The 22565-nt window shown below is 44.9% G+C and overlaps 1 pseudogene; it reads left to right on the top strand.

Annotated features, from left to right (window-relative positions):
• LOC119242204 (general transcription and DNA repair factor IIH helicase subunit XPB-like) overlaps window positions 1-21970 on the top strand; it is a 28126-nt pseudogene extending 6156 nt beyond the window's left edge.
• The last annotated feature ends 595 nt before the right edge of the window (window positions 21971-22565 follow it).

Raw genomic sequence — 22565 nt, 5'->3', positions numbered from 1 at the left:
CTGAGCTGCTCACTCATTGTACACACAGGATTGTCTTCCAGCTGTTGTGCTGAGGGAGGAATTACTGTGTGGTCTATCCATCTTGCTAGAAAGGCATGTTGGGTGGACCTTTTAGATCATTAGTACCTGTGGGGTGAGGGTGACTAGTAGAAGGGTGTCCATATTCACAGCCTCCTTAGCCACTGACTGATAGTCATTTAGGAAATGATATTTAATCCCTTTCTCCAGCTTGCTTCTTATTACAGGTCAAACTAACCCTCAGTCCATTTTTTGATGACCCTGTGAAAACTGGGCTAGGAGCACTGAAAAGTCTTTGAAATACAAATCATTTCTACCTCTTGTTCTTTTCATCCTTCTGTATGGGTCTAAAGCAGTAGTTAAGCATTGTAATCTAGTCAGCCTTATCTAGAGCCAGGTTTCTGTGGGCCAGAAACTTGGGGCTTAGTCCATGTGCTGTGAAGCGAGAGTGAAGTTCCAAGACTGTATGTGTTACTCGAGCATTTAAAATGTAATAGTGTGATTATTTGCCCAGCCAAGATGTTCCGGCAAGTGCTCACCATTGTGCAGGCCCACTGCAAGCTGGGTTTGACTGCAACCCTCGTCCGGGAAGATGACAAAATTGTGGATTTAAATTTTCTGATTGGGCCCAAGCTCTATGAGGCCAACTGGATGGAACTACAAAACAACTGCTACGTCGCCAAAGTCCTTTGTGCTGAGGTAACTGTCCCCTTCCAAGCACAGTCTCTAAGGGTTAAGGGGAAATGGACCAGGTCACTTCCTCTGGGACAGGTACACTGGTCAGGGCCAGAGCAGACTGCTGCCCCTTCACGCAGTTCCCAGGGGCCTCCCCACCTCACAGACTTGTGAGCCAGAGTTGCTTGTCCAGGGGCACCAGTCAGTGAGTGCAAGTCAGTATGCTAATCCAGGCTGGCCCAACTGCAAAGTGCATTTGTCTCCTCATCCTCTTCTCCTGGAGTGAGTGCCTCAGGGTGTTCTCGCCCACCCTCTCTGCTGTGAGGTTCTTGGTTGGTCTTGTGTGGGTGACCATCCAAGCTATCTCTAGTGTCAAAGCCTGTTGGTTTTGATGCCCCTCAGTGATTACTTGCGGGTGTCAAGAATAGGTTACTTCTAAGAATACATTTTCCCAATTTTGTTCTGTAATGATTGCCTGTACAGGTATATGTTAAAAATATATGTTCAAAGGTAAGTCTTCTCAGAAGGAACAATTAAAACCATTTCTAGAGGCTGAAGTAGGTTGGCCTCTGTTTTGAATGGATGGAAAGGAGCCTGTTGGTGAAATATAAACTTTCTTTGTTGAAAAAAAATCCTTAGCCTTCAGTTCCGGCTTTGTAAACAGTGGGCATCTTATGAAAGAGCCTGTCAGAATCATTGAGGCTCCTTGTTCCATCCAGAACACCTTCCCTCCCACCCCTCCAACCACTGTCTTAGAACTTAGTTTGTCATTCTATTGCCTTTTTGCTATTTTGCCTCCTTTGTGTATTTCCTGACCTAACATTGTTTCACATTAGCTGTTTTTTTTAGAATCTTTACATATATGTAAATAGAATCAGGTTTTATATGTTCTTGTATGACTTCTGTCTTTTGTGAAATATTTTTATTTTTTGCATAGTATGTTGTTTTTTTACTGATGCATGTAGCTGTAGTCTATTCCTTTGATTTGCTCTGCATTGTCCCATTGTACAAATACACCACAGTTTAAATTACAATGGAATATTATACAACAGTTAAAAACACCATTTCTAATGGTAGACATTTGGGTTGCAGTGTTGTTCTGTTAACACTGTTATCAACATTTAGTTTAAATTTCATAATATTCCCCTGTTGTAAGTGAATTCTCTGCTTTCAGTTAATAGAAACAGTCGTGCAGCTGCCCTGCAATCAAGTTTTAGAGCATTCCCACCCCTTTTCCTTATGTTCATTTACAATGAATCAAATTTCTGACTCCCAGCCCTTGGCAGTCACTAATTCTGTCCCTGAACTTAGATCTTATTTTGCTTTTACTATCATGATAATGTTGCTACAAATATTTTTGTATCTGTTTTTTTGTGTCAGAGTTTTTGTAAAGTCCTGTTGTTCACTGTGAACTGTGACCCCATAGTAGTGTGTCATGAACAGGACAGAGAATCTGCCAGCATGCATATATATTATTTTTTTTTTTTTTTTTTTTTGAACATTTTTTTTTTTTTTTTAATTTTTCTAGAGGCATGTCTTATTTATTTATTTATTTATTATTTGTTTGTTTGGTTTATACATGCACTGGGTACAGTCAGAAGCGTGGGAGGGTGAGAGAATTCACCAGAGCCAGAGCGGGGAGCAGAGCAGGCAGAAGGACCGAAGTACACTGCTGAGGGGAGCAGCGGGCGGCAGGAGAGGTCTGCACGCCATGTGGGACCCTCCTCCGATGGCCGGGGAGCAGCCGGGGATCGAACCGGCTGCAGAGGCTGCAGGCAGCCTCGCAACCCAGCGCTCAACCGCTGCGCCACCGGGGAGGCCCCCATGCATATATATTATTAAGGGAATAGTGTTTCAGAAAAATTGGTAAGTGTCATATTGTATTCCTTTTGTCTTAATTGGTATCTTTTTGTTTACTAATGTTAAGTATTTTTCCTATATTTGGGCCATTTATGTTTCGGATCTATGAGATACAAGATTTTAAATATTGTGAAAAAATTGCTTTTGTTATGAAGAATTAAAAACTATAGTCATATGATTTACAGGAAACTAGAAAATATAACAACAGCAAAACCTGTGGATTTCAGCTCAGCATAGGTTATGTGTAGGGTCAGGAATGGCCACGGAGCAGGTTTTCTGATCCAGCAGATCGGGTAAAGGAGGAGTCAGAGTCCTCTGTGGCTTTTGCAGGTCTTTTATTTAAATTTATCAGGCACATGGCAGGCAGGTGTGCTGGGGGGCTTGGAGGCATGCCAGCAAGTCTTCACTCCATCTGGGCTCTCAGGCGTTCTCTGCTTCTCTCTCAGCTTCCATTCATTCTTGGCTTCTCAGCTTCTGCTGGCCTCCCCATGACACCACCTTATAAGCCCAGTCTTAGCCCAGGTGAATCCCATCTACCTGTGCCCGCACCCTATTCCAGGTGCCCACCATCAGGCATACATTCAGGACTGCAAGGATCCATCATCTATCCTGATGGTGGGAGGGCAGAAAAGCCTGACTTTTTCCTTAACTTACATTATGGTATTAGGTGTCACTAATAACTTAAGCTAATTCCACATTGAAGAAATGGTCTGGGATGATGTAAGGAGCAGGAATGACCACTGAGCAGGTTTTCTAGGATCCCATGCAGACCGGTTAAAGAGAAGTCAGAGTCCTCAGTGGTTTTTGCAGGTATTTTATTGGGATTTACCTGGTACACAGCAGGCAAGTGTGCTGGGGGGCCGGGAGGCTGGCAGTCCTCCCAGCCCCCAGCAAATCTTTACTCTATCTGGGTTCTCTATTGATCTCTACTTCTGCTTCTTTGCTTCTCTCTCGGCTTCTCTTTTGGCTTCTACTGCTTCTCGGCTTCTACTGGCATCCCCGTGACACTGCCCTTGAAAGCACAGTGTTAGCCCAGGTGAATCCTATCCACCCATGCCCACATCCCATTCCAGGTGCCCGCCACCAGGCATGCATTCAGGACTGCAAGGATCCATCATCTATCCCGATGGCGGGAGGGCAGAAAAGCCTGACACTTTTCCTCACCCTACAGATGATCACACAGAAATTGCACTGGTCACAATCAAAACCCAGAGCCTGTCAGGGTAGATTTTTATGGCCTGTTTCAGTCCTTTCTGGATCCTTTTTGTTTGTCCACAGCATTGAGACTTTTATAACTCATGGCACTTTTATATATTTACCCAAAAATTCTTCAACTTCTCAGCAACCCTGGCACAGAGAAAGTCCTATGGAGTGTTACTGTCACTCTTTTATGTATGCTCAGATAGTCTCAGATGTGACCAGTGGGATCACCTCAAGCTGGCTTCTCTGTTCATTGGGCATTTCCCAATCATTTCTTGAGTACTTCCTTGCTTTCTGGCACAGCAATATATTTCTGGCTCACCTGGTACTTTTTCTGGCCCTGGAATTAGCCATTTCTCCACAGAGCCCTTTTAATTGAGAATGGAATTTAAAAACCAACACCTGGGTATTAGGTTAGTTCATCACAACTAAGATGGCATTGCAAGACTGACTCAACAGGCAGCTGGGCAGTGTGTGCACGTGCATGTGCACAGAAGTTCTCTGCAACAGTGCTGTGTATGTACTTAGGTGTGCAGATGTGATCTACACACATGGGATTGCTTGCATGACTGGTTGAGAATGTGATATTCTTCACTTGGAACTTATGTGAAAATAATTCCCTGAACATTAGTGAATTAAATCTTTATTAAGTGAATAATATGTAAGAGTGTCTGTAGGGTAAAGAAAATGTCAGGCTTTTCTGCCCTCCCGCCATCAGGATAGATGATGGATCCTTGAGGTCCTGAATGCATGCCTGATGGCGGGCACCTGGAGTAGGGTGTGGGCATAGGTAGATGAGATTCACCTGGGCTGAGACTGTGCTTTTAAGGGCGGCGTCACGGGAACGCCAGGAGCAGCAGAAGCCAAGAAGCAGAAGCAGAGACTGCCAGAGCCCAGAGAGAGTGCGGATTTGCTGGGGGCTGGGAGAACTGCCAGCCTCCCGGCCCCCCAGCACCCCTGCCTGCCACATACCCGCTGAACCCCAATAAAAATCTGCAAAACCACTGAGGTCTCTGACTCCTCCTTTACCCGGTCTGCATGGGATCAGAAAACCTGCACTGTGTCCATTCCTGCCTCTGCAATTGGTGTAAGTTGGCAAGATGGTCCATGCAGACAGGTATATGGAGCCCTCCGAAGACCTGGAGGGACTAAGGAGTAACAGTGTTTGCCTGTGACGACACTGGAGGCGTCATGGCGCCACAGGAGATGCACAACGTACACGAGCTACAGGACGAGAGCTGGCGTTAAGGAGACGCCTGAGAGAACCAGACAACGACACCTGAAAGGACCAGACAACGACCCCTGAGGCAACAGAATCGTCGGGGAGGAGAGGACCACGATTCAGAGCTTGTCAGTGCTGATGCAGGGAGAGGCCAATAGACTTCGACTGCTGGACATGGACTGATGAACTTGGACTGACAATCCCGCCAGAAGGCAGAGGACCTTGCAGGTTGATATGTTTTGGGACCCTAGGCGTGGAACAGTTTTGTTTGTAAACCCCAGAAGATGAGAATCTGGGGGTGGCCAGTGGGCCTTGATGGCCAAAAGCAGCCTGTGCATGCCCAGCAGCCAGGTGGAGGAGAAAAAGCCAACTGAGAAGGCAAAAGCTGGTACTGATGCTAAGTTGAGAAGCCCTAAGTGTCTGTTAAGCAGCCTGGGTATGCTGAAGCCCTGTGAGTCTCGTAAAATCACCTGTGGGTGATGCCCTGCTCATTCTTGAGTGAGGGTGAGGAGCTGAGGAACCCGTCCTTGGGGGACGGGTGGGAAATGTGGCTTGGGGTGGAGCCCAAGTCAAATGTAGCGTTTGGATCCCCGACCCATGTGCTTGTGCAGTGGGTTGGCTTGAGTGCAGGGGTCTGCGAGTCGCATGGGTGGCTATGAAGGCCGAGTGTTGGAGCGACTGCAGACAGAAACCCTGAGGGTTGGCAATTACCCCCAACAGAATAAAATTGCCAATCCCAGAGCTAGTGCATCCTGGGGGTGGATGCTGTGTGTGGCTTGTAGCCGAGACTACAGCCAGAGAAGGCCAGGAAGCCTGACGGCTCCTCGCGTGTTGCAATAGATGCCGTGAGTGATTCTCCTCCCTCGTATGAGCAGCGCCTTCGGCAGCAGATTTGGTGGCTCATCTGCTGGTACCAATAATTGTCTTTTGCACTAGGTTGGGGCCCTGCCTGGACTTATTTGTGTTCTGTTGTATTTTGTTATATTGTGATGTATTTGCTTTTGTGGGCCATGGCTGCAGTGTTTGTTTGCTTAGAAAATTGTATATATATATATATAGACTGTATGGCAGAAAACCCTGAGGGGGTAGACTGTAGGGTAAAGAAAATATCAGGCTTTTCTGCCCTCCCGCCATCAGGATAGATGATGGATCCTTGAGGTCCTGAATGCATGCCTGATGGCGGGCACCTGGAATAGGGTGTGGGCATAGGTAGATGAGATTCACCTGGGCTGAGACTGTGCTTTTAAGGGCGGCGTCATGGGAACGCCAGGAGCAGCAGAAGCCAAGAAGCAGAAGCAGAGAATGCCAGAGCCCAGAGAGAGTGCGGATTTGCTGGGGGCTGGGAGAACTGCCAGCCTCCCGGCCCCCCAGTACCCCTGCCTGCCACGTACCCGCTGAACCCCAATAAAAACCTGCAAAACCACTGAGGACTCTGACTCCTCCTTTACCCAGTCTGCATGGGATCAGAAAACCTGCACTGTGTCCGTTCCTGACCCTACAGTGTCTGAGTTCAACATTAGGGTTGTGGTGTTTGTGTCTACAGTTTTATTGAGATATAGTTCACATGCATTTGTTTGGATTTTTTTAAGGCTAATTCTGTTAAATAATAGTCTTCAGAAGTTTCTAATAGTGTCATGTTTAAAATTGCAGGCTGACTCCTGACTTTTATTGATCACATGTCTGGTGTCCTATGTCTCCTGAGTTTTACCGGGAGTATGTAGCAATCAAAACTGAGTATGTAGCAATCAAAACTGAGTTTTGTAGCAATCAAAACTCAGCAATCAAAACTGAGCAATCAAAATCGAATCTTGCTGTACACCACGAACCCCAACAAATTTAGAGCTTGCCAGTTCCTGATCAAGTTTCATGAAAGAAGGAATGACAAGATTGTTGTCTTAGCTGATAATGTGGGTTTGCCCTGAAGGAATAAGCCATTCGGCTGAACAAGTAAGTAATTGACAAGTTGCACTTGTTTTCCAGCTGATTTATTGATCCCACGTGAGTGCAGAGGGTGCCTCTTTATCAAACCTCTCTGGACCTTCTTAGGATCTAAAGGTCTGATTTCCTAAAATCTAAAGGCGAGTGAGTGTCCTCACTCGCAGGAACCAGGCAAGACAGGCATAGGTGGTTGGATTCAGAGATTAGCACATACAGAAAAGGGAGCCTGGTCAATCCAGTCCTGGGGACCAGGGGCTGGAGTTGTGCTGTTCTGGTGGGGAGCTGTAGAGGCAGGAATGGACACAGGGCAGGTTTTCTATGACCCAGCAGGCTGGGTAAAGGAGGAGTCCTGGAACCCTCAGTGCAGGCTCTTATTGGAATTTACCAGGCACATGGCAGGCAGGAGTGCTGGGGGGCCGGGAGGCTGGCTCTCCCAGCCCCCAGCAAATCCTCACTCTATCTGGGCTCTCTGGTTGTAGGGTAAGGAATGTCAGGCTTTTCTGCCCTCCCGCCATCAGGATAGATGAGGGAACCCTGTGATCCTGAATGCATGCCTGATGGCGGGTACCTGAAGTGGGTACACCTGAGCTAAGACTGTGCTTTTTTAAGGGCGGCGTCACGGGGAGGCCAGCACCAGCAGCAGAAGCCGAAAGAGAAGAAGCCTGAAACAGAAGCAGAGAACGCCAGAGAGCCCAGATAGAGTGAGGGTTTGCTGGGGCCTGGGAGGACTGCCAGCCTCCCAGCCCCCCAGCACCCCTGCCTGCCATATGCCTGGTGAACCCCAATAAAAGACCTGCAAAAAACAACTGAGGACTCTGACTCCTCCTTTACCTGGTCTGCATGGGATCAGAAAACCTGCCCCGTGTCCAGTCCTGCCTTTACACTGGTGTTCTCTCTGCTTCTCTTCTTCTCTCGGCTTCTGTTCATTCTTGGCTTCTGCTGGCGTCCCATGACGCCGCCCCTAAAAGCCCAGTTTTAGCCCAGGTGAATCCCGTCTACATATGCCCACAGTCTACTCCAGGTGCAGCCATCAGGCATGCAGTCAGGACAGCAGGGTTCGGTCATCTATCCTAATAGTGGGAGGACAGAAAAGCCTGATACTTTTTACCTTACCCTACAGGAACCAAGGTGGATATGAGAGGGTGTTTGAAGTTTTAGGCTGAGTGAATGCTTCAGGTTAAGTTGGGGTTAGACTGTATGGGTCGAGGACTAGGAAGGCAAGGGAGACTAAGCCAGCATCTCACATATCGTCGAGCATCTAGAAAGCTTTTCAGGAACACCCATCTGAATCCTCACCAGCTCATAGCTCCACCCAGTACTTGTTGTTTAAGACCTGGCTATTGTAAATTCTCTGTCAAGTAAGAAGCTTGTGTTTACTCCTGGTAATGCAGGGCTGTAGGTACTGTGAGTTAGCAGATGGTAAGGACCTTTTTTTTTTTTTAAAGATTTATTTATTTATGCATACAAGAGCTAGGGAACAGGCCAGAGATGTGGAGGGTGAGAGGATCCACCAGAGACAGAGGGGGAACAGAACAGGCAGACTGACTGAAATACACTGCTGAGGGGAGCAGCAGGCGAGACAGGAGAGGTCTGCCATGCCATGTGGGTTGCTACCTGGCCAGCCGGGGATTGAACTTATGCTGCAGAGGCTGCGGACTGCTTCATAGTGCAGTGCTTAACCCCTTGCACCACCAGGGAGGCCCTAAAGGCAGACACTTTTGATTCTTTTCTATATTTACTTTCATATTTCTAAGTAGTAATAGTAATTTATATAGTAATTTCTTGGTTAATAATTGGAGAAATTGCCTATTAACTTTCTACTATGGGAATCGAGGATTTAGGTCTCTTGTGTATGCTGTCCCCACCCCCTTCCCCATCTTATTTTGAATCTATATATGTATATGTAGATTCACACCACATAGTGTACACATAATGTATGCTTAGTTTTTTTTTTTTTTTTTTTTTTGTAAACAGCTTTTTTTGCTGGTGCTAATCATTGCCTTCTCGCTGCTATTGCTGAGTTTTCAGTACACTTACTTACTCCTCTCCACAGTTGCGCCACTGTAGTCTCCCTCTCAGTTGCCTCGGCCCTGTCAGGTAATTTTTCAGTTCTCTTTTTTCTTACTTTTCCTAGTGGGATCCCTACCAGTACCTCATCCTCCTGCTCTGGCCTGCATGCTCTTGAGGATGAGAGCTACCCAGCTGTCATCTTTGGGCTTCCCTCTGATATCATCCTGTGTATTCCCTGTGCCTCTCCCCGGAATTACAGCCCATTCCATATTTCAAGTTTCCGTTTCTTTGTTACTCCTTTCAGTGGTACATATCCTTTTCCTGCGAGAACATAAGTGGGAGGAACATTTTGTAAGACTTTGCTTACAGATGTCTTTATTAAACTTACTCTTGATACTCTTCACATCATATACATCTTCTACCCTTTACAAACTCACCCTTGACTACTACTTTGCACCTGAGAACATTTGAGGAGTCAGTTCGGGACTTCCAGCGCAGCTGTTGGAGACTAGTGCCCTCCTGAGTCCTCTTGCTGTGATCTGTTGTGGTGGTGATCTGTTTTCCTTCTCTCAGGAAGCTTTTAGGATCCTTTTTTTGAAATTTCAAAACAGTATGTTTAGTGTGATCTTTTTTCTTTCATTATGTTGGGCACTTAATAAACCCTTTTCATCTAGAAATTCATGTCCTTCATTTTTGAGAACTTTCATATTTCCTGTTACTCAGCTTTTGTTTTCTCTGTTCTCTTTTGCATCCTTGCTGGGCAGGTGTTAGATCTTCTGCACAGCATTCTGATTTTCTTTCTCCCCCCCTTTTTTATTCCTTTGTCTTCCGATCTGTCTGTTAAAGCTTTTGCTACTTTCCAAGCGTTCTTTGTTGATAGTTATACTTATTTCATGAGTACATTGTCTTCTCTGAGGCTAAAAAAGCTTTTGATGCTTTTTTGGTTCCTGAAGAGTTTCTTTTCAAGTTTTTCTGTTTTGATTGTTTCTCCTCTGTATTCAGAGCACTTCTTCTGATGTTCAGTATTAGCTGTATCTTCTTGTTCAAAAGTCTGTCACTAAAAAAACTGATTAGGTTCTCTGAATAGCTTGATGGGTTTGCTGACCTCTGGACCTCACCATAGCATGACTGGGCGGGTGCCCAGCTACTTTGTTAGAGGTGACTGAATGCCTGATATTTCTAGGTCTTTTCTCTTGAGCTTGACAGTTTCTCTAGAGAGGAACCTTCTGGTATCCTGGCTACCAGTATGTAGTACAGGAGGGAGAAGTGAATCTCCTTTACCCTTCACTTGTAGCGTTAGCTTTTGCTCTCAGCTAGAATCTAGAGTCTTATGACAGGTGGGAGGAGAGACTGCCTGGTCATCTTGCAACTCCTATTGTCTTCACTCTTGTGAGTTTGTGTCCTTTGTCACATTAGTGTCTAGTTGAGAGGGGCAGCAAAACAATGCATGTATTTACTCTGCTAGTTTAACAGCCATCTTCCCTCTCTGTTCATCTGCCCATTCTAGTACTCCTTCCAGATTCTCCCTGGTGCCTGCCTTGAGTGGCCTCATTGACACCTACATGCAAACACACTTGGGGCTTGTGGTTGTGGCTTTCTGAGCATCTGCCTGTTTTGGACTTTGATGTTCTGGCTCAGTAGGGGGGCAAGGCTGTGTTTCCTCGTGGATGATAGAATTATGGCTACAACTTTTAATTATTAGTACTTCTGGCCTCTAAATGCTCAAAGTGCTTTTGTCTGTCTTGATTTCTTGCTGTAAAATGTGTCTCCGGCATTGCTCTATTCCATAACTTGGGACTGTTGCGGGAAGTCTTTGAGTCTGCATGAGGAGAGTAGGCGTCACTAAGCATTTTGCAGGAGATACTATGAGTAATTTGTTAGTCCATCAGACTTGGAGCCAGACACACTGTATTTGAGTCCCAGTTCCTCTCTTTTGCTGTGTGGCCCAGAGAAAGTTGTTTACTGCTTTGGACCTCATTTTGTTGTTCTATCGCTTGAAGCTCTTACCACCTCAGAGAATTCTTGTGTCTGGCATCTGGTAGGTGTTCATCAGATACTAGGTTCTCTTTCTGAAGGATGGTTATACTTCTATTTTGTTTTCTGCATGTGGGGAGCTTTCAGAAACAGAGAGCTTACCATTGCGTGAGGACTTTTTCTTGTTGTTGGAGGAGGCGGGAAGGACCCACCTAAGACCTGGGTGTTGGAAGAAAGGCTGCTCTGGGCCTTCCCGGCCATTTTTACAGCATGATGCACAGAAAGGGTCACACTCGTGCTGTGCCCTGGAATGGCTAGATGACAAGTAAGGCAGCTGGTGGTTGGTGTGACCAGAGACCTTCAGTACGGGGTGTCCAACTGACCCAGGCTTCACTCCCCCATAGGCAGGGGCTTTGCTTTCTCTGGCACACCCATCACCATTCCGTAGTTACTTGCTGGTAGCGCTGTGTTGCAAAGTGCCATGTGGAGTGTCCAGAGTGGTGCTTCCTGATTCCCCTGGGCATGGCCTTGGGGCAGCTTGGGACAGTCACACTCAGGGGCAGCCTCCTCGGGTTCCTGACCCGCAGCTCCCTGTGCATTAAATGGGAACAAGAAACTACCTTTTACCCTTCTAAGGAACATTGACGGGAATGGGTGTTTTTTTTTTTTTTAAACCCCCAATATAATATCAGCTCGTTATTTCATGTGGGTGGTTCCTGTGTACCTGGGAGCTGTCCTCATTCTTATTCTTGTCACTTATACTACTGATCCTTGGGAAGACATGGAAACCACTCACCAGATCACTTGAGAAGAGTAGAGGAGTGACATGGCCAGATGCCAACAGCTTACAATCAGTGAGATAGATAGGGTGGTGCTCCTTGGCAGAGAAGCGGAAGTTAAAGAGAAGTTTTTGGAGCATAGTGTGACAGTAGGTCAGTGGAAAAAGACTGAAAGGGGCTCTTCTCCTTCCTGCCCTTTTCTTCGAGAATGCCTTTGTCATTAGGAAATAATTGCTTCTGAACTTCTGTTCGCATATAGCATTGTTTGCTTCACCACTACCAAGGGGCTTCAAGGAATCCTTGAAGGGGGTCCTCCTTATGTGCAGACTAAGCTTTGAGCAGGAGATCTTGAGGCAGAAATGAGTTAGGTTCAGAAACAAAGACAAAAGTAGAGGAGGAATCCCAAAGGGACTACTCACCTGAAGTAGATCCTGGGAAAGGGGTGGCATGTGTGTTTTGGCAGGGGCTGGGGGAGAGTCTGTAGCCACTCATTTTTACAGGTCTCCTCCTGATATTCTTGCCTGACAGAGAAAAATCTTGCAGGAGCTCTCTTCCCCTCTGACATGATTTCTGGATATTTACAGAGTAACACTGTGGTTTTCCTATCACTGCTTTGTTCCTTTCTAGACCCTCTATCTATGGCCCTACATCTCAGGGAGAAAGGATGCATATTCTCCAGAATTTTAAGCACAATCCCAAAATCAACACCATCTTCATATCCAAGGTATGTGTGGCATGCACGGTATGGTGAGGCCCTCGGAAGCCCATGGCCTGGGGCACACTGCATGATTCTGGACAGTGAGTTGGTATTTTGTTGTAGGAATGCCACACATCAGTTTTTATTCCCACATCTTATGTCTGGGGGCACAGGGAAGCTGCCTATTGGGTGGTAGAAGCAGCAGATACTGGTTTTTAATGTCTTATGGGTAATATATAAAGTCTGCTTTTGGAATTTAGGAATTTTAAGTTGTGAGTCTTTATACAGTGGGAAAAAAATCCATTACCTACTCTGGCAAGGTGCTCTTTGTGGGCTTGGAGAATCCTTTGGTCACAGGCAGCCTTTGTTCTGCTCCTGGTGTGCTTAGTGGTGGGTGGTGTGAGCAAAGTGTAAACTCCTGTAGGTCACTCAGTAAAGATTTTTTAAAATTTATTTTATTTATACAAGAACTGGGGTACAGGCCCGATGTGCAGGGGGGTTAGAGGATTCACCAGAGACAGAGTGGGGAACATAACAGGCAGAATGACCGAAAAACACTGCTGAGGGTAGCAGCGGGTGCGACAGGAGAGGCCTAACGCGCCATGTGGGTTGCTCTGCGGCCGGCGGGGATCCAACCAGCACTGCAGAAGCTGCGGGCAGCTTCACAGCGCTGTGCTCAACCGCCTGTGCCACCCGGGAGGCCCACTCAGTGATGATTTTGATCTGCACTTAGAAGCGATGGCCCAGCAATTGAGAACATTCATATTTGTATAAACCCAAAGTCCAGTAGAAGATTTACCTATGCCGTGACATAAAGCACTAAATTTGGTGTCTGTGACTGGGAACCTTGATGGTAGGAACTCACCAGGCCAAATTGCTTTTCTGAGGCAGAATCCAGCGCCAGGCAGTCTCTCCACCAGACCATGTGTCCCTCATGTGCCGCTGTTCTTAGTAACCACCACTTAAGAGTATGGGTGATTTTGTACAGACCTATATCTGTAACAAGAAATGAGAATCTCTCATAAAGAGGCTCTGTTGATAGGATCACTGGCTGTGGGTTGCTGACCTGGGGTCCTAGGGCTTCCTTAGGACAGATCTCAGGAGAGGTCATTACAGGTTCTGCAGGCCTCCCTGCATCCAAAGTACCCAAAGAGAGGAGGGTAGTCATTGTTTTCCTGTATTATTTATTTAAACTTGAGGCCCGCTGATTTTTTTTTTCCATATATGAAAACCTTCCCGTACTCACAATGCTGTATTTATGTAGGTGGGTGACACGTTGTTTGATCTACCAGAAGCAAATATACTCATTCAGATATCATCTCATGGTGGCTCCAAGCGGCAGGAGGCGCAGAGGCATGGGCGAGTGCACCAAGCCAAAAAAGGTAATGGTGGTCATCTCCCTTCGGCCTGGGAGGTCTCCTTTCAGACAGGCTGCTTGTGTTCTTATGATGAGCTTGTGTTCCTGGGTGAGGTGGACTGCAAGGAGCAAGGTCTTCCTGCACCTGTTTACTTCTCATGCCCTCCGGGTGACTCTATGAGTGGTTATTCTGGCAGCTGTTTGGAATTCACACAGATGTCCTTTAACCTGAACAGTTGTGTCGGTCGACAGGAGGAGCCAGGAATCAGTGCTTAATGTTGTAGAAATAGAAGGGTGGACAAAACTGTCTCCTGGCCTCGACTCAGGAGTAAGGGATGGTTTTGGTAGGCATAGCGTAGGGAGCCAGCACACTTACACCTCACTTGGAACCTTGCAGAATGCTGCCCTGGATGGTGGCCTGCAGCAGTATGAGCTCAGTGATTGAGAACACAACAGGGAAGGCATCTGCTTGTCACCTGTGGTAAAAGGGCTTGAGCCCCTATCATGGGGATGTGGTAGGAACTGGCATTGTTGCTGAGATGGCCATGGCTCTTTTGAACCCCTCAGGTCCTATGACAGGGACACAGGCCCTGTCCTCAAGGAATTCGCTTACCTTAGCACATGGATTACTAGGGTGTTTGAAGAGGACAAGGTTAGTGGACATCTGTTGGACTTATGCTATATTCAAATATGCTTAAGAGGCAACTGATTGGTTGTTAGAGACCAGGCATTTTGATAGAAATAGCATGGACTTGGGCACCAGATCAACCATGCCACCTTGGGCAATTGAATCTCCCTGCTGAACATTTGCTTTGCCATCCAGAGTAGGAACAACAGTACTATCTTGCAGGAAAAAGACTTACACAACAGAATATAGTAGGCTGTTGGGGAAATTGTAGCTTTTCTAAACTGACAAGAATATAATCTGATAAGCGTATGTGATGCTATTCATTACTTATTCTATACGCTTCATCATAAGAAAAAACCTAATTTGAAAGCTTCTTTGGATTTAATTAAAGTTTTGTCTTTATTATAAACTTTTTTATTGCTTTCTTTGCATCTCTGAGATCCTATAAGACTAAGAAACAGTTGGATCCAGAGGTAGTACACAGATACTTAACCTACTAACATTTGAACTGTGAAACAGAACTATTCAGATTTTCCAGAAGGATTAGGTTTTACAGGTATATTTCCTGTCCTAGTTTCTGTGATAATGCTCTTCTAGAATTCTCTTATTCTACAATTTCTTGGGGATTTTTTTTTCTGTAAGCCCCTTTATTGAGATATAATTCACATACCATACAACTGATCCATTTAAAGTATATAATTTAGTAGTTTTTAGTATATTCACTAATTTGTATAACCATAACCAAATCTGTGTTTAGAATATTGTCATTACCCCAATAAAGAAAACCTTACCCATTAACAGTAACTCTCATTTTTCTGTTGCCTCCCAATCTGCAACTCCAGGTGGACACAAATCTACTTTTGTTGTTATAAACATGACTGTTTTAGACATTTCATGGGTATCAAATTATGTAATTTGGGCATTTTATGAGTGGCTTTTTTCACTTAGTGTACATGTTTTCAAAAGGATTATACAAAAGGATTGTTGTTCTTTTTTAATGATGAATAATAATTCTACTGCATGGACATAACACTTTATCCATTCATGTGTTGATGGACATTTAATTATTTCCATTTTTAGGGCTCTTGGGATAATGCTGTTATGAAAATTTTGTATGGATATATGCTTTCAGTTCTCTTGGGTATGTGTCTAGGAGTGGAATTGTTAGCTCACATGGTAACTTTACATTTTTCATTTAGAGAATCTGCCAGACTGTTTTTAAAGCTGCTGCACCATTTCACATGCTCACCAGTAATGTATTATGAGACTTCCAATTTTTCCACATTCTTGACACTTATAGTAATCTGTCTTTATTCTAGCCATCCTAGTGCATGCCAAGTGGTGTCTTGTCGTGGTTTTGGTTTATATTTCCCTGGTTATTGATGTTGAACTCTTTGTTCTTATTGTTGATTTTTATATTTTCTTTGGAGAAACATCTGCTCAGATCCTTTGGTCATTTTATGTTTGTGTTATTTGTCTTCATTAGTTGAAATATACAGGTTTATTAAGCTGCAGGGCTAGGATTTAAACCCAAATTTCCTGGATGTCAGAGCTAGTGACCATTTTGTTCCATTTTTCCTGGGACTGTAATATTTTTTTTTGCAAATACACATCCCTTATCAGAAGTATGCTTTGTATATTTTTCTCCAATCTATGGTCTTTTCATTTTCATGATGGTGTCCTTTGAAGCACTGAAGTCCTTAATTTTGATGATGTCCTCATGAAGGATTAGGATGATCACTCCCTGACACAAAACTCTCCAACTGCAAGACTTGTCTTTTGCCTTTACTTTCTACCTTAACAATAGCTGATACCCTGTTTCCTGCATCTTCTCCAGTGATGGTTGCAGAGGAATACAATGCCTTCTTTTACTCACTGGTGTCCCAGGATACACAGGATATGACTTACTCAACTAAGCGTCAGAGATTCTTGGTAGATCAGGGGTATAGCTTTAAGGTATGTATCCATTTTGGTCTCTTGTCAGAGTGAAGCCAAGGCTTATTTTGTACTCAGGCCTCCAGAAGTGGGGGCCACCGGCATGGGACAGAGCTCAGGCAGGCACTGGAGACTTTGCAAAAACTGATGTGTGGTGGTGCCGGTAGCGGGGAGGTTTGAGGGACAGTATCATGCAGGACCCCTGCCTGCCCCCAGCTTCTCAGAGTGAATAGTCAGAGAATGGGACCTTAGAAACACAAGGCGTGGAATTTCTGCTTATTGACTTTTTACCTTTGTGAAAAGATGGTTGGTTAGATGTTGGTGGAAAGTGTGCCTGCCTTAAGCAAAATAATTTAGGAGAAATACAAACACCACTTGATTCTACTCATATGTGAAAGAAACAAAGCAAAGGAACAAGCCAAGCTGAACCGAAACAAACCCTTGGATTCTGATTGTAGAATTGATTCTTAGATTTTGACCTCATAACTGAGGTTTCTAGAGGGGACCTGGGAGGTAAAAGCAAAGGAGGGAGGGAGTTAAATGGCCTGCAGTGGAGGGTTTTTGCGACTTTGGTGGTGGGTGAGGTTTGATTACACACATGAGGAGGTAAGAATTTGTATTGGTAAAACATACATGTAAGCCTATGTTACCTCAATTTAAATTTAAATAAAGGTGCTTGCCTCAGAGGGCTTGAAATGATAAGGAGCTGTGGCTGTCACTATACTTTTTTAGGGCCATTCCAGGTGCATCAAGAGTTGGTGTTAGTGGGCCTCTAATAACACCAGATCCTCCATATCCAAGTCAGGTGTTTGTATATTTTGGGAGATTCTAAAGTTTTCAACCGACTTTCATTTTCTTTCACATTTGATTTATTTCCTGTTGACTCATATAGTAAGTTTGTGTCAGGATTTAGTGTCCCAAAGGGTTTTTGATTGTGAAACTGGGTGGAGGGTGCCAGAAGCAGGAAACTGCTTTTAGCCAGAAACAGTAACACTTTTCATACTTTTTGTGGTAGGATGGATTTATGAAAGATTTGCATTGTGACCTTTTTATCTCTTTATGAAAGGCACATGCTGACAGCAGCATCAGAGCTCAGGCAGGCACTGGAGCTCTGATGCTGACCTCCTGACTCCTGGGACAGTCAGTGCAAGAGAAGCACTGAGTTAGCAATAGCTCTGGATTCTCCAAAATGTGTACTTGACATAAACAGCACCCAGGCATGTACTCTCCTTTTTCTTCCATGCCTCCAGTGCTGATTGCTGAAAGTGGCAGGACTGGAGTTCCCAGAATCATCATCCTGGCATTCCAGGGGGTGATCAAGCCAAGACAGCAGTGTCCTATATTTGTCCTTCTGAATGTGGCCACCTGGAGAACTCTGCCCAGTTCCATACTGCTAGAAGCTTTCTTTAATGAAAATTATGAGGGGAGGCTGGTAAGAGGGTGGCAGAGTGAATGTGTTGGGCTTGTCTTCTTCAAATGAGGACAGCAAAACTGATGTAAAACAAACCCAGAAGACCTCTGAGAGAAAAACTGACTAGCATCATACACAATAAGAGCATCGGCCCAACGACAAGGGGTAGGAGAAACCTCATGTGACCCCTGTTTAGAGTAATAACAGGGTGGGACAATCCTCAAGAGACAGAAGTAGCTCCTGTGCAGCACCCTACAATTGTTGATTCAGATACTTGCCAACATTGGGGCTCCTAATGTCTGGTACTGCATTGAACAAGGGTGTGTGTGAATGGCAGTCAGGATGGATGGTGCATTGCAGGAGAGCTGGGGATGAGGGAACAGAGTGAGGACTCCTGACTTGAGTCTAAGGCTCATACAGAGCACTGTAGCCTGACTCAGGTCAGAGCACCTGCATTCCCTATGAAGAGGCTAATGAAGCCCGTTCTGTGATATCTAGATCACCTGTGGCCCCCACAAAGGAACGTATCACCCCTGGAGGTGATCATTTGATGCCTGTTGCCCCACTGCTCTTCTGTACCTACTGCCCCTCACTGGTGCCAGTCTCCTGACTACCCCAGCAGTTGGAAAACAGCAGCGGGAAGTTTGTTCCTACTGAAACCCATACAAAATCAAAAATAAGGAGGAAGAAGAACACAGTACAAATGCCAGAACGAAAGATCCCTGACAAGAGCCTTGATTCAGCGGAGTTGCACAGCATGACGGAAAGAGAATTCAAGGTAAGAGTCCTGGCAATGCAGATGGGACTTTAAAAACAAACAAACAAACAAACAAACAAACAAACAAACAAACAAACAAACAAAAACCCAGAGTACAAAACAACAACAGAATAAAGATAATGAAAATAGGAGGCAGCTCCATTCAGAAGTAATGGAATTAAGAAACACAATAGCTGATTTTAAAAATACAGAACTGGAAGGGATCATGCTTAGCAAAATAAGCCAGAAAGAAAAAGAAAAATACCAGATGGTCTCACTCATAGCAGGAATCTAGAAAATTAAATAAGGGACCAGGAAAATGAATAACTATAAGAAAGAAAATATCAAAATCAACAAACAACTATGAACCGGAGACACTCTATGGGGGTTGGGGGGCGGGGAAAGGAGGGTGTGGGGTCAAAATAAGGGGTTGTAATTGTATGGGGAATATAAAAATAAAATTTAAATTAAAAATACAATGCAAGGCCTCACCAGCCAACAGAAGGAACAGAAAGAATTGATGAGCTTGAAAACACAGTGTTGGAGGATACAAGAACTCGATAGAGTAAAAAAAGAGTGAGGAAATGAAAACAGTGTAAGCTTTCTGGGACAACTTAAAAAGAAATAGCATCTGTGTGGCAGGGTTCCCTGAAGGAGAAGTGAAAGAGAAAGGCATAGAAAACCTGTCCCGAGGAGATGTGGTGCACACACCACGCAGTAGTGCATTGCCGTAAGAAAGGATGGAGGGAATTTGAGAGAGTTCTGTGCAGCATAGTAAATCATAAGGGTAAAAACAAATTATTAGACATTCACAAAACAAATTTCAACTGTGAAATACTTAAAGAAATAATAGACATCTGTAAACATTCTGAAGTTGAGAGGGAGGGAAAGGGACAAGAGGACACAAGGGATGGGGGGAGGGGGTGGTGGTAAAATCTTGAGGAAAAACTAGAGGGAAAAGAAGTCCACCTTAAGCATTCCATTCCAGTTTTCTGCAGGGATAGGTAGGCTTTCTTCTAAATTGTCTCCAGAGAAGCCTCTGTTGTGTTGTATCTTGCTCTTGTGACTCCATTCTTGACAGCTTGTCCTGTGCGAGTGCTCCCTGCTGCTTGAAGCTCTGGGCACCAAACTCAGGAGGTTGAAAGTCCTCAGAGAGCGGAAACTGCCCTTGAGTATTTGCTCCCTTCCTTTACCTAATACAAGATGGGGGACTACCAGGATGGGTGTTTTAAAATTGCTAATATTTTTCTTTGTCTTCTGTAAGTGATTATTTGGCTGCTCTGTGTTGGAAGCCAATTTCTCTCTATTTGCTTTGCAGTTACCACTTAAGCTCCCTGTTAATGGAAATTGCTGGAGCTGGTCTCTGGAATGCCCAGTCAGAGCTCTCCCTTGCTAGCCATCTGTCCAGGTTTGTCTATAGGAAGGAAGTGATCCTAGCATGCCAACCCAGGAGAAGGCTGAGCTAAAAGAGTGCAAACAAAAGTGGACTCAGCCTGCTGGTTTTGACTTTGTAGGTGATCACAAAGCTTGCTGGCATGGAGGAGGAAGAACTAGCATTTTCAACAAAAGAAGAGCAACAGCAGCTTTTACAAAAAGTCTTGGCAGCCACAGACCTGGATGCTGAGGAAGAGGTGGTGGCAGGAGAATTTAGTTCCAGATCCAGCCAGGTGAGTGAGTGGGTGAGGCGCCTGTGTCTGACTCCTAAGGGACAGAATTCTTAGACATACACACACAGGCACATTACCTTGTATGTGCTTGTGCAGTCTTTTGAATAGCAAATAATGGGAGCAAATATGACCCCAGGCTTTCATAAGGGTGGCTTTGGGTTGGAATATGATGGGACTGAGGCCTTCAGCAAGTTGGTTCGTTGAACTCTGATTTTGTCCTCAGTAATAGAAATGAAATTTCCAACTTGTAATGGAGATCTGAGGCTCAAGTTATATTGCAGATTCAACACTTTTGGGGGAAAATTTAGAGTTCTCACTAAGTATTCTTTAGATACTTAGTGAATGCCTACTGTGTGCTGGTGTTAGGTCACAACCTTGGGAGAATTCCAGGCATGATGTGAAACCAGCCACTGTACAAGGAGGGTAGGGAGAGACTGATGAAAAGGGCCAGCCTCTCCAGAGTGTTAGTGGTAGTTTTCATAACCAAGGAAACTGACTTAAGTGATTTGTTTTGGATGGCTGCAAAACACGTTTTCCACCCCCACCTCCCAAATCTTCAAGGCTTACATAGAGACTTTAACTGGGTTTAGTCAAGTACAACACCTGGATGGTCTCAGCATCACTACCTCAAGGCTGTGTCCTGGGAGGAGTTTCTTGGAGAGGGGAAGGCAAATTAATGTACATTGTAAAGACAGTGGGGACAAAGGAGACTCCACTTGCCTGCTTCTAGCTCCTGGTCAAAGACATTCCATTCTCTCAATTGCCTTTTCCAATGTACCGGCAAATACAACATGTAACATGTAATAATTAAAACTCATAGGCAGTTATCATCAGATCCATTCAGAGAGACAAGCACAGTTTAGGCAGGTCCTTTTGAAACTAAATCGATGTTTGAGCCAAAAAGGGGGCAATGACTGTAACAGGGAGAGAAGGAAGGCGTGTCACCAGGACAGGTCCTCTCTCTCCAGCTGGAGGCTTTTCTTCCCCTGAGTGGGTGGGCCGCTGGATCACCCTCTGGACAATCTTCAAAGAAATCCCAGGGAAACTTTCTGTCTCTTACTGACTTCTGGTCAATCCCTCTGCTGGGGCCAAGCTATTAAAGTCCTTTCCCAGTGCCTGCTCCATCCTTCCTTGTAACCAGTGCACTGTAATGCCTGGCTCCAAGTCAGAACCTGATGTGTGCACTGTGGGCAACCTATGTTGGGGGATAACCCTTTTACAGATGAGTTCATTAAGGTACAGGCAGACCGTATTTACCAAGGTCACCCAGTGAGAGGCAGGGTCAAGATCCACATCCAGGACTTTCTGCTCTCCAGTTGATTCAAAGCCTTATGATAGAGTTCAGGGACATTTTGAGAGACTATTAAAAATGCTGTTCAGAAATTGTGGAGAGGCCGGTAGTTAAAAATGGAATCTGAAACCCTACTGCCTGGGTTCAAGGCCCAGCTCTTTAAGAGCTTTGTGCTCTTGCATTAGTTACTTAATCTTTCTGTGCCTCAGTTTCCTCCTCTTTAAGATGAGAATTATTGTGAGGATTAGAAGAGTCAATATGTGTAGACTGCTTAATGTGATACCTGGAACATAGTGAAAGGTCAGTAAATGTTCTTAAAATGTAGTTCATTAAACTTGTAAATGTTATAAAACTTATAAATATTATAAAAAGAGTTTCTTTCCTCTTGGATACTAACAGTGGGCTGGGTCCTCCCACAGGTGTCTCGGCGCTTTGGCACCATGAGCTCCATGTCGGGGGCTGATGACACAGTGTACGTGGAGTACCACTCATCACAGAACAAGGCTTCCACTAAGCATGTGCACCCACTTTTCAAGAGCTTCAGGAAATGAAACACATGAGGCCAGGTAGGTGAAGGCATGGTTGTGGGCACCAACTTGGGATAGGGATTTTCAATTCCCACATCCAAGTTCTTCCTTTGAGCACTGCCTAGACAGGTCTAGATTCAGTATCTGGTGTCTGTAGTGAAGAAAGTACATCCAGAGTTTGAGTCTGTCTTTATGGGTAATCTAGATTTAAAAAAGGTAAGGGGGTAAGGGACTATTTTTTCTGGTCTTTTCACACTTGTTGAAGAAGGGGTTATTTCTGTATATAAAAATTTATAGTATTTGTATATAAATGTTCTCCTGAATAAATAGAAATAGAACATTGAACTGCTCTGCATTTTGTTTTATTTTTTTTAACTTTTTTTTAGATTTATTTATTTATTTATACAAGCACTGGGTACAGTCAGAAGCACGGGAGGGTGAGAGAATTCACCAGAGCCAGAGCAGGGAGCAGAGCAGGCAGAAGGACCAAAGTACACTGCTGAAGATAGCAGAGGGCTGCAGGAGAGGTCTGCACACCATGAGGGACCCTCACCCGGCAGCCGGGGATTGAACCAGTGCTGCAGAGGCTACAGGCAGCTTCGCAATGCAGTGCTCAACC

The sequence above is a fragment of the Talpa occidentalis genome, unplaced genomic scaffold, assembly GCF_014898055.3.
Source record: "Talpa occidentalis isolate TD23 unplaced genomic scaffold, MPIMG_talOcc4v2.1 talOcc4.12, whole genome shotgun sequence".
Lineage (NCBI taxonomy): Eukaryota > Metazoa > Chordata > Mammalia > Eulipotyphla > Talpidae > Talpa > Talpa occidentalis.
The sequence above is the reverse complement of the archived record's forward strand: the minus strand, read 5'-3'. Positions and strand labels throughout refer to the sequence as shown.